This window comes from Bidens hawaiensis, unplaced genomic scaffold (assembly GCF_021521415.1).
Source record: "Bidens hawaiensis isolate Kalapana, Puna unplaced genomic scaffold, B.hawaiensis_p1.1 tig00001093_1, whole genome shotgun sequence".
Classification (NCBI taxonomy): Eukaryota; Viridiplantae; Streptophyta; class Magnoliopsida; order Asterales; family Asteraceae; genus Bidens; species Bidens hawaiensis.
In genome coordinates this window covers 2,369,062-2,377,817 of record NW_027491064.1, presented here as the reverse complement: position 1 = coordinate 2,377,817, position 8,756 = coordinate 2,369,062, and positions in this window count along the sequence as shown.

Below are 8,756 nucleotides of genomic sequence, written 5' to 3'. Positions count from 1 at the left end.
CTGTAATGTTATTTATGTTTTTGTTTAAGCGAAGTTGTTAACAAGTTCGCCTAGGCGAACTTGTTGAACAAGCGAAGTTATGGATAACTTCGCCTGAACATATCAGGCGAAGTTGTCGTGTATTTATACTAGGTTACGGCTTAGTGTTGAAAGTTAATCGAGTTGATCTAAGCTGGTTTGAGTTCATTGTAACGTGAGGACGAGAGTCTGTATCAGTGATTCATATCACGTCAGTTCAGTTATTAATATATAACGTGTTTCGGTTTATTCGTGTGTGTTTGTTTGATTTGCTTTCTACGCTCGTAACGATCTACGTAGGGATTCCGCACCTGAGTAGACCGAGATATCTCGTGTGATCCGTCCAGGGAACCTACAACTGGTTCAGAGCTTTTGCTCGATTGTGTGGTTCGGGATATTCACGCGGGTGTAGAAATCGTCCCGTTTCGACTATTCGCGGGACGTGTTTTCTGTGTTTTTGATCATTCTTACCTCCTACCATCGTGTTCAAGCCTTTACACCGTCAAAAACCTCGTTAAAATCCGATTTACAGATCTGCAAATCTTCCGTGTTCATCAGGCGAAGTTGCCGTCACTGTGCGTAGGGTTTCGGCGAAGATATAAGGTTAAGCGAAGTTATCCACAACTTCGCCTACCTTCTCAATTTCGCCTAACTCAAGATAAGTTCTCTACAACTTCGCCTACCTCTTAAGTTCGCTTACCTCATGCGAAATTAAGAATCAGCGAAGTTAATCAGCAGTGTTATCAGCGAAGTTCTTCAGCGAAGTTCTCTACAACTTCGCCTACTTCAAGCGAAGTTATCCGTAACTTCGCCTACAGTACTTTAATATAAAAAAAAAAAAAAAAATTTCTTAATTTTTCAGGTTTCTTACTTTTCAGGAAAGATGTCGTCGATCAACATCTCTGAGTTAGTGAAGATGGAAGTTGAAGCAGGGTCAGCTACCAAGGCCCCAAGATTGCTGAAGGGAACCGATTTCGTTGCATGGAAGGATCGGTTCATACAATACGTCAAATACCAGGATGCGAAGATGTGGGTATGCATCCAGGATGGTTATATTCCACCAGTTATGGAGTATGAAGGTCGTGATCAAATTAAAAAGTATAGTAAAATGGAAGAAGAAGAGAAAAAGATGTATGAGGCCGAGAGCAAGGCTCATGCTGCTATTACTATGGCTCTTCCTCAAGAGATCCTTCATACGTTCAGAAAGTATACGTCAGCAAGAGAGCTTTGGGAAGCTCTTGAGAACAGATTTGAAGGGAATGTAGGAATCCGTGCTTCAAAGATAAAATTGCTCAAAACCCAGTTCTCAGTCTTCAAGTATTTGAAGAATGAAACCATAGATGATATTATCACTCGATATTACCATCTGATGACTGAATTGAGCAACTATTCAATTTCCTACCGAGAAGAAGAAATAGTTGAGAAGCTTCTAGATGCTCTCCCACCAAAATGGGAGATGTACACTGTGCTGATGAGGGAAGACAAGGACTTTCCCACATATGATCTTGAAACGGCAGTCAACAAGCTCAGAACCTTTGAGCTTAAAATGGTCAGAAAAGAGACACCTATGGATCAGGTTCAAGATCCAGGTATGTATGGAGCTAAAGTCAACACTAGCTCAGGATCGAAGACTAAATCTGCTGCCTACTACACAAAGGGAGAGTCGGGCCCCAACTCATCACATGAGGGGCATGTGTCAGTTAACACAAATGGGGATGTTTGCTATGTAGCAGCTGGATCGAGTGGTTCTCAACCCCAGGTAAGCAAGAGTAGTTGCTCACCAAGTATTCCCAGCAACAACTACTCCAAGATGCCTATGAGTGTCAAGTCTGCTGAAGAGCAGTTTGGTCTCTATGCTTCTTTTATTGCTTCCTATGAGAACTACATTCAAGGGAAGGTTGTTGATCCAGCTATGTTGGATGAAGATTATGACCAGATTGATGCTGATGATCTGGAGGAAATGGATCTGCAATGGCAGATGGCCATGATCGTGAGAAGAGTAAAAAGGTTTATGAGAAAGACGGGAAGGAAGTTTGTCGGTGGAAAGCCAGGGTTTGACAAGACGAAGGTGAGATGCTACAATTGTCAGCAAAACGGTCACTTTGCAAAAGAATGCAGGAATGAGCGTGTGGAACGAAGTCAGGGCAGGTCTACACAGCAAAGTGGAGGTTCTAAAGATTATAGTGCGATGATGTCCAGAGAAGATGGTGAATACAATTGGAACCTGCTGTCTAAAGAAACTTTTGAGCAGGCAAATTTGGCGAAGGTTGAAACTGAAGAAAGTGAGAAGGTTACCGGAGAAGAAAAAGCTTTCATGGCAGATGTTAAAGATCAGCTCTCCGAGGTATGTTCTAAACCAACTTGTTCAAAATGTGAGAACTTGTCTGAGCAACTAGCAACAATAACTGATCAGTATGTTAGTTTGGATGCTGAGTTTAAAACTTTAAAAGAAGATCATCACTTTATTAAATCAAGAGAAAATAATTATAAAATTAAAATAAAAGCTTGTGAAAAAGATGTTAAAAGTCTAAAAACAAAACTTGCTGAAAAAATTGAAGTGATTGATTTAAGCTATGAAGTTTTGGAAGAAAAGACCAAACTAATTGCTGAGAGAGAAAAACAGATTGCTGACCACCAGGTGAAAGTGGTGGAACTGAATCGAAAACTGGAGCAGTTTAGAAATTCCTCTGCTATTCTTGATCACCTTGTTAGTGATCAAGGTTCCTCTGTCAAGAGGGGAGGAATCGGTTATCATGAGGTTCCACCACCGTACAATCACAATTACACTTTTAACCCTAGTGTTCAGAAATCTGTTGACTTTGAGGTTGCTCAGACAGTGCCAATTAAAGTAACTGTTAAAGAACCAAATGTTAGTAGAGGCGAAACAAGTTCGCCTGTTTCAAGTGTTGAAATTTCTGATCAAAGTCCAGTCTCGTCAGATTCGGATAAGTCATCCGAGTCTGGTAAGGCAAAAGAGGAGGTTGTGTTACCCAAGAGTGGAGAAAAAGATAAAACAAATAAAAGGAGTACTCCACTAAACCCGTACGTCCCACCATATGTGAGACGAACGGGCGGTAATATAGCCTCGACATCTAAAACACCGGTTGATAAAAAAGTTGAGCATAGGTGTTGTTTTAGATGTAATCAATTAGGACATCTTGTTGCAAATTGCCCTCTGAAGCAGCGATTCAGAGGTGTGAGGCCTACTAAAACTGAGAATAAGCCTAATAGTAATTATCATGCTCCTAAAAATGAAAACCATTTAAAATTCAAAAATGTGACTAATTCATGTTTTCATAGAAACAAATCTTAGTTTTACACTGCTAATAATCAAACCACAAGCTATAATTCTTTCAATTCACAAAGGTTTGGAAGGCCTCACAATCAATCTTCAAGGAGGTTTCCTAATAGGACTTACAGGAATTTTCGAGATACTAACTTTGGAAAGCCAAAGTTTGGGATGTATAGATCCAAGACCAATTGGTCTTGGGTCCCAAAATTCTAATCTTTTGCTTTATTGTGCAGAAACAGTTGAACAGGGCTGCCAACAATCTTTGGGTTGTAGATAGCGGCTGTTCCCGGCACATGACGGGTAACAAATACTTGTTACACGATTTGAAACCTGTTCAAGGAGGGAGAGTGAGCTTTGCCGGTGAAAGTGGTGGCAAGATTACTGGAATGGGAACGGTGTCAAACGGAAAGATGACTTTGGAGAAGGTTAACTTTGTAGAAGAATTGAAGCACAATCTGCTGAGTGTGTCGCAGATCCGTGATAAGGAGTACACCGTTCATTTTACAAAGAATGAGGCAATTGTGTTGAAACCTGGTTTTCAGATACCAGAGGAGTGGATTGTGATGAAGGCTCCACGTGAAAGAAATACATATATTATGGATATGAGATCAACTGAAATGGCCACGGCAGAATCATGCCTTATGACAAAAGCGAGTGAATCAGAGTCCGAATTGTGGCATAGGAGAATGGGGCACATTCATCTTCGGAAGATGAACCACATTGTCAGGAATGGACTTGTGCTGGGCGTTCCCTTGAAGAATTTCAATTTTGAAGATAAATGTATAGCGTGCAAGAAGGGAAAGCAGCACAAGAAATCCCATCTCACCAAGAAAGTCAATTCAATTGCCAGTACTCTGGAGTTGCTTCACATGGATCTCTTCGGTCCCGTGAATGCAAAAAGTCTAGGAGGAACTTCTTATTGCTTGGTGATCACTGATGACTACTCACGATATTCGTGGGTGTATTTCCTGAAATCAAAAGACGAAACGGCTCAGATGGTGAAGAATTTGATTACCAAAGTTGAGAACGTTATGGATAAAAGGGTTAAGTTCATCAGGAGTGACAATGGAACGGAGTTCAAGAATTTTGAGATGGAGATCTTCTGCCTTCAGAGAGGGATTGAACACCAATACAGCGCTCAGTATACACCGCAACAGAATGGAGTGGCTGAAAGGAAGAATAGAACATTAATTGAAGGAGCCAGAACTATGCTGGCTGATTCGAAGTTTCCTGTGGTGTTTTGGGCTGAAGCTGTTGCTACAGCCTGTTATGTTCTGAATAGAGTCTTAACTGTTAAAAGACTTGGTAAAACATGTTATGAGCTTATGCATGGGAGAAAGCCCAACTTGAGTGGTCTTGAACCATTCGGGTCCCCTTGTTCGATTTTGAAGACAAATTCTAAATATGGTGAAGTAGCCGATGAAGGAATCTTAGTCGGTTATGTTGTTGGGACTCCCAACAGACGTGTCTTCAATACATCGACCAGCAAGGTTGAGGTGGTGTGTAACACCGATATCACAAGTTACCAACCGCCAAAACCAAGCAACGGACCTGCTGAGTTTTTCGACTATGTTAAACTTTTTAAGTCTTTTAACATACCGTATTGGGATATTGCTGAAGAAGAAGAGAGAGTTGCTACGAAGATGATCCTTGATGAGGAAGAAAACCTATTACAAAGACAGCTGATCGATAAATGTCAACCTTCCTCATCAAATGCTGTCGATACCCCTGCTGCCTCGACTGAAGAAGAATTTTTCAATCCATTTCACTCTCAGCATGAAACAACCATTGACGAGCTCTCTTCTAACTTGGAAGACAATTTGCATGTCGGTTCTGTTCCGACCACGAGAATTCATAAAGATCACCCTTTGGAGAATGTGATTGGTGATGTGTCCTCCGGTGTACAAACAAGACGTAGCTTGAATGAGCACACCTGTGTTTACACAAGCATCAAGGAGACAGGGATAATCAACGAATGCTTGTACACCTGCTTTATCAGCCAGATTGAACCGAAGAATTATCAAATGGCTCTCAAGGACAGCTCGTGGGTCGAAGCTATGCAAGAAGAGTTGGCTCAATTCAAGAAAATGGATGTTTGGACTTTGGTTGAAAAACCGAAGCATGTGCATGCGATAGGCACAAAATGGGTGTTTAAGTGCAAGAGAGATGAGAAAGGGATTATCATAAGAAACAAGGCGAGGCTAGTCGTTAAAGGTTTTAATCAACAAGAGGGGATTGATTATAATGAAGTGTTCGCTCCTGTCGCAAGGTTGGAAGCCATTAGATTGTTTTTGGCGTTCGCTGCTTATAAGAAGATGAAGGTATTTCAGTTGGATGTGAAGAGTGCGTTTCTGAATGGGAAAGTTGATGAGGTAGTGTATGTTGAGCAACCTCCGGGTTTTCCTGACCCAGACTTTCCAGATCCCGTGTACAAGTTAAGCAAGGCATTGTATGGACTACATCAGGCACCTCGTGCCTGGTATTCAACTTTATCAGATTACTTGCTTGAAAATGGGTTTGAAAGAGGGAAGATAGATAGCACGTTGTTCTTCGAGAGAGATGGAAGCGACTTCCTGCTAGTGCAAGTCTACGTGGATGACATCATCTTTGCTGCATCAAGAGTCTCCATGTGTCAAGATTTTGAGGCCGTCATGAAAAAGAGGTTTGAAATGAGTGCTATGGGTGAACTAACTTTCTTTTTAGGATTGCAGGTTGATCAGAAGAAGGATGGGATGTTCATTCATCAGACCAAGTATGTCCATGATGTGCTCAAACGCTTCAAGATGTAGGACAGCACTCCATTCGACACTCCAATCTGCATCAATCACAAATTGGGTGCTGAGTCAGACGGTGATGCAGATGTGGACCCAACTCAGTATCGGGCTATTATAGGTTCTTTAATGTACTTAACTGCTTCTAGGCCTGATATAATGTTTGCTGTTTGTCTTTGTGCTCGTTTTCAGGCAAACCCAAAGGAATCTCACATGAAGGGTGTGAAGAGGATCTCGCGGTATCTCAAGGGCAAACCGAAGCTGGGGTTGTGGTACCCGAGAGGAGGAGACTTGGAGCTAGTCGCTTACACAGATTCTGATTATGGAGGGTGCAATCAGAGTCGGAAGTCAACAACTGGAGGATGTCAGTTTCTTGGTGGCAGATTGGTGTCGTGGCAATGCAAGAAGCAGACTTCAGTCGCAATTTCAACCTGTGAAGCAGAATACATGGCAGCATCCAACTGCTGCTCCCAGGTTCTTTGGATTCAACAACAGTTGCGCGACTATGGTCTGAATTTCTTACTTACACCTATTTGCATTGATAACACAGCTGCTATCTCAGTAACTAACAATCCCTTGAAGCACAGTAAAACTAAACATATTGACATACGTCATCATTTTATATGGGATTGTGCTGAGAAGAAACTGATTGTGCTTGAAAAGGTGGATACGCTTGATAATTTCGCTGATTTATATACTAAAGCGTTTGACAAAACGAGATTTCAAAACCTTATTGAGTTGAATGGGATGATCAATCCCGAGTAACCATGCTTTTCAAGTTATTTAAAAAAAAAATCACTATCGCTTAAAAGTATGTCGGTTACCAAAGTTTGAAGTACATGTCTTAGGATATGTTTGGTCCTCAATTCTACTTGTAGAATATGAGGATAGCCATTAACCAGATGACTGAAAGTGACCGGGGCGGTTTATGATGAGTTTTCTTTCTTTCGCTGAAAATTAGTCGACCGTACTTAGTTAGAAGGACACATACTAGTATGTGGTCGGTCCAGCTGATCCATTGGATCTTCGGGATAGCCGTTAACCTGACGACTTGACTTGATATGGGCGATTGAAGTCAAAAATTTTTCTTTAAGGGAAATGAAATTATTTTTCAAGTCTACTACTTCATAAGAAGTTCGTTAGCTATGTTTAACAGAAAATTGATCCAACCTTGGAAAATGATAGATATACTGATTCTGTGTGCTTAACTAGTGAAGTTATTAGGCTTAAAAGGCTTTAGGACAGTCATTGTATGTCATGGTAACTTTTTATGGTGCGTAAAAGTAGATGTGATACAAACTAAAACTACTTGATTTTACGTGGAAACTCCTTACGAGTTTTGCATGTCTTCATATATATCTTTCCGAATGATAGGCAGAAAAGCGATTACCCAGTCATACACGAGCCCGTAAGTGTTCTGATTCCCGTGAAGATAGCGTTTCAAGAAACTGCAGTGATCCAGATTCGGGACTTGCAGTTGGTTACTACTCTGAAGTCTATGTAAATGTTTATCATAAAAAAAAAAAAAAAAAAAAAAAAACCAACTTATGAGTTATTGAAACATTCTAGAGTTCAACATATCAAGACTTCTCAATCATGGAGTTAGAAAGAGAACGGGAACTAGATGAAGAATACTTACAAACTTAATCAGACACTAAGGGTCGAGGTCAATTCGGGGTGACTTGGGGAAAGCCATATATGCTTTGAGAATAGATAGGAGGCATCATAATCTCTGAGTTGTTGCCCACTTAATTTTTGAGCTTAATTGAACTTAACTCGTATCACAGAAACGATGAAAACCATCTTAAGTTATTTACCTGCCTACAACCTGTTTTCTTCTGTCATAATACAGCTAAACACGGATCTATGTGACAGTCATGTTATTAGTATGATTCCTGTTCGGATCTTTTCTAAAACGTAGTGGTCCCTATCGAGACTGAAATTTGATCCCTTATACTTTAATTTAAAAAAAAAAAAAAAAAGTTTCTTGTACTTAGGTAGTTTTATAATTTTGTATCTGGTAACTTGGACTTGATCGTGTTATTTGATTCTTAAAGGGAAGTTTTAAAAGTTAATTACAAAATGTTCAAATTATAAGGGTTGATGTTGTAAATATAGGCGATGTTGTTAAACAGGCGAACTTGTGAATAACTTCGCCTAGGCGAAGTTAACCGTAACTTCGCCTGTATAACTTCGCCCCTATATAAGGATTTTCAAAAGTCATTCGTTCATTATTTTCATTATCAGCGAACTTATCCTCCGACTTTTCAGCGAACTTATCTGAAATCTCGGCGAACTTGTCGTTTTGTTTCATCTTTGTTCTTTTTTCTCAGTTTACGTTACGATTCAAGGTTCGTGGTGTCGACATATCATATAACACATGTTCTTTCTTGTTTATCTAAGGTCGTGTCGAACCGTTACGAAATCTCGGACCGTCGGATTTTTGAAACCATTTTTCAAACTTGTTTTTACGTGGTTGTGAACCACTTGAACGTCTAGACCATCATAAAATCGAGTTTTACGGAGTCCACAATCGATAAATTCGCCAACGGCACATCGTTCGAAATCCTTACTGTCGCCGATTCAGATTTAGGCGAACTTAAGGTTTAGGCGAAGTTATCCGTAACTTCGCCTGAGGCTCAACTTCGCCTGGGGCGATGTTGTGGTGAGGCGAA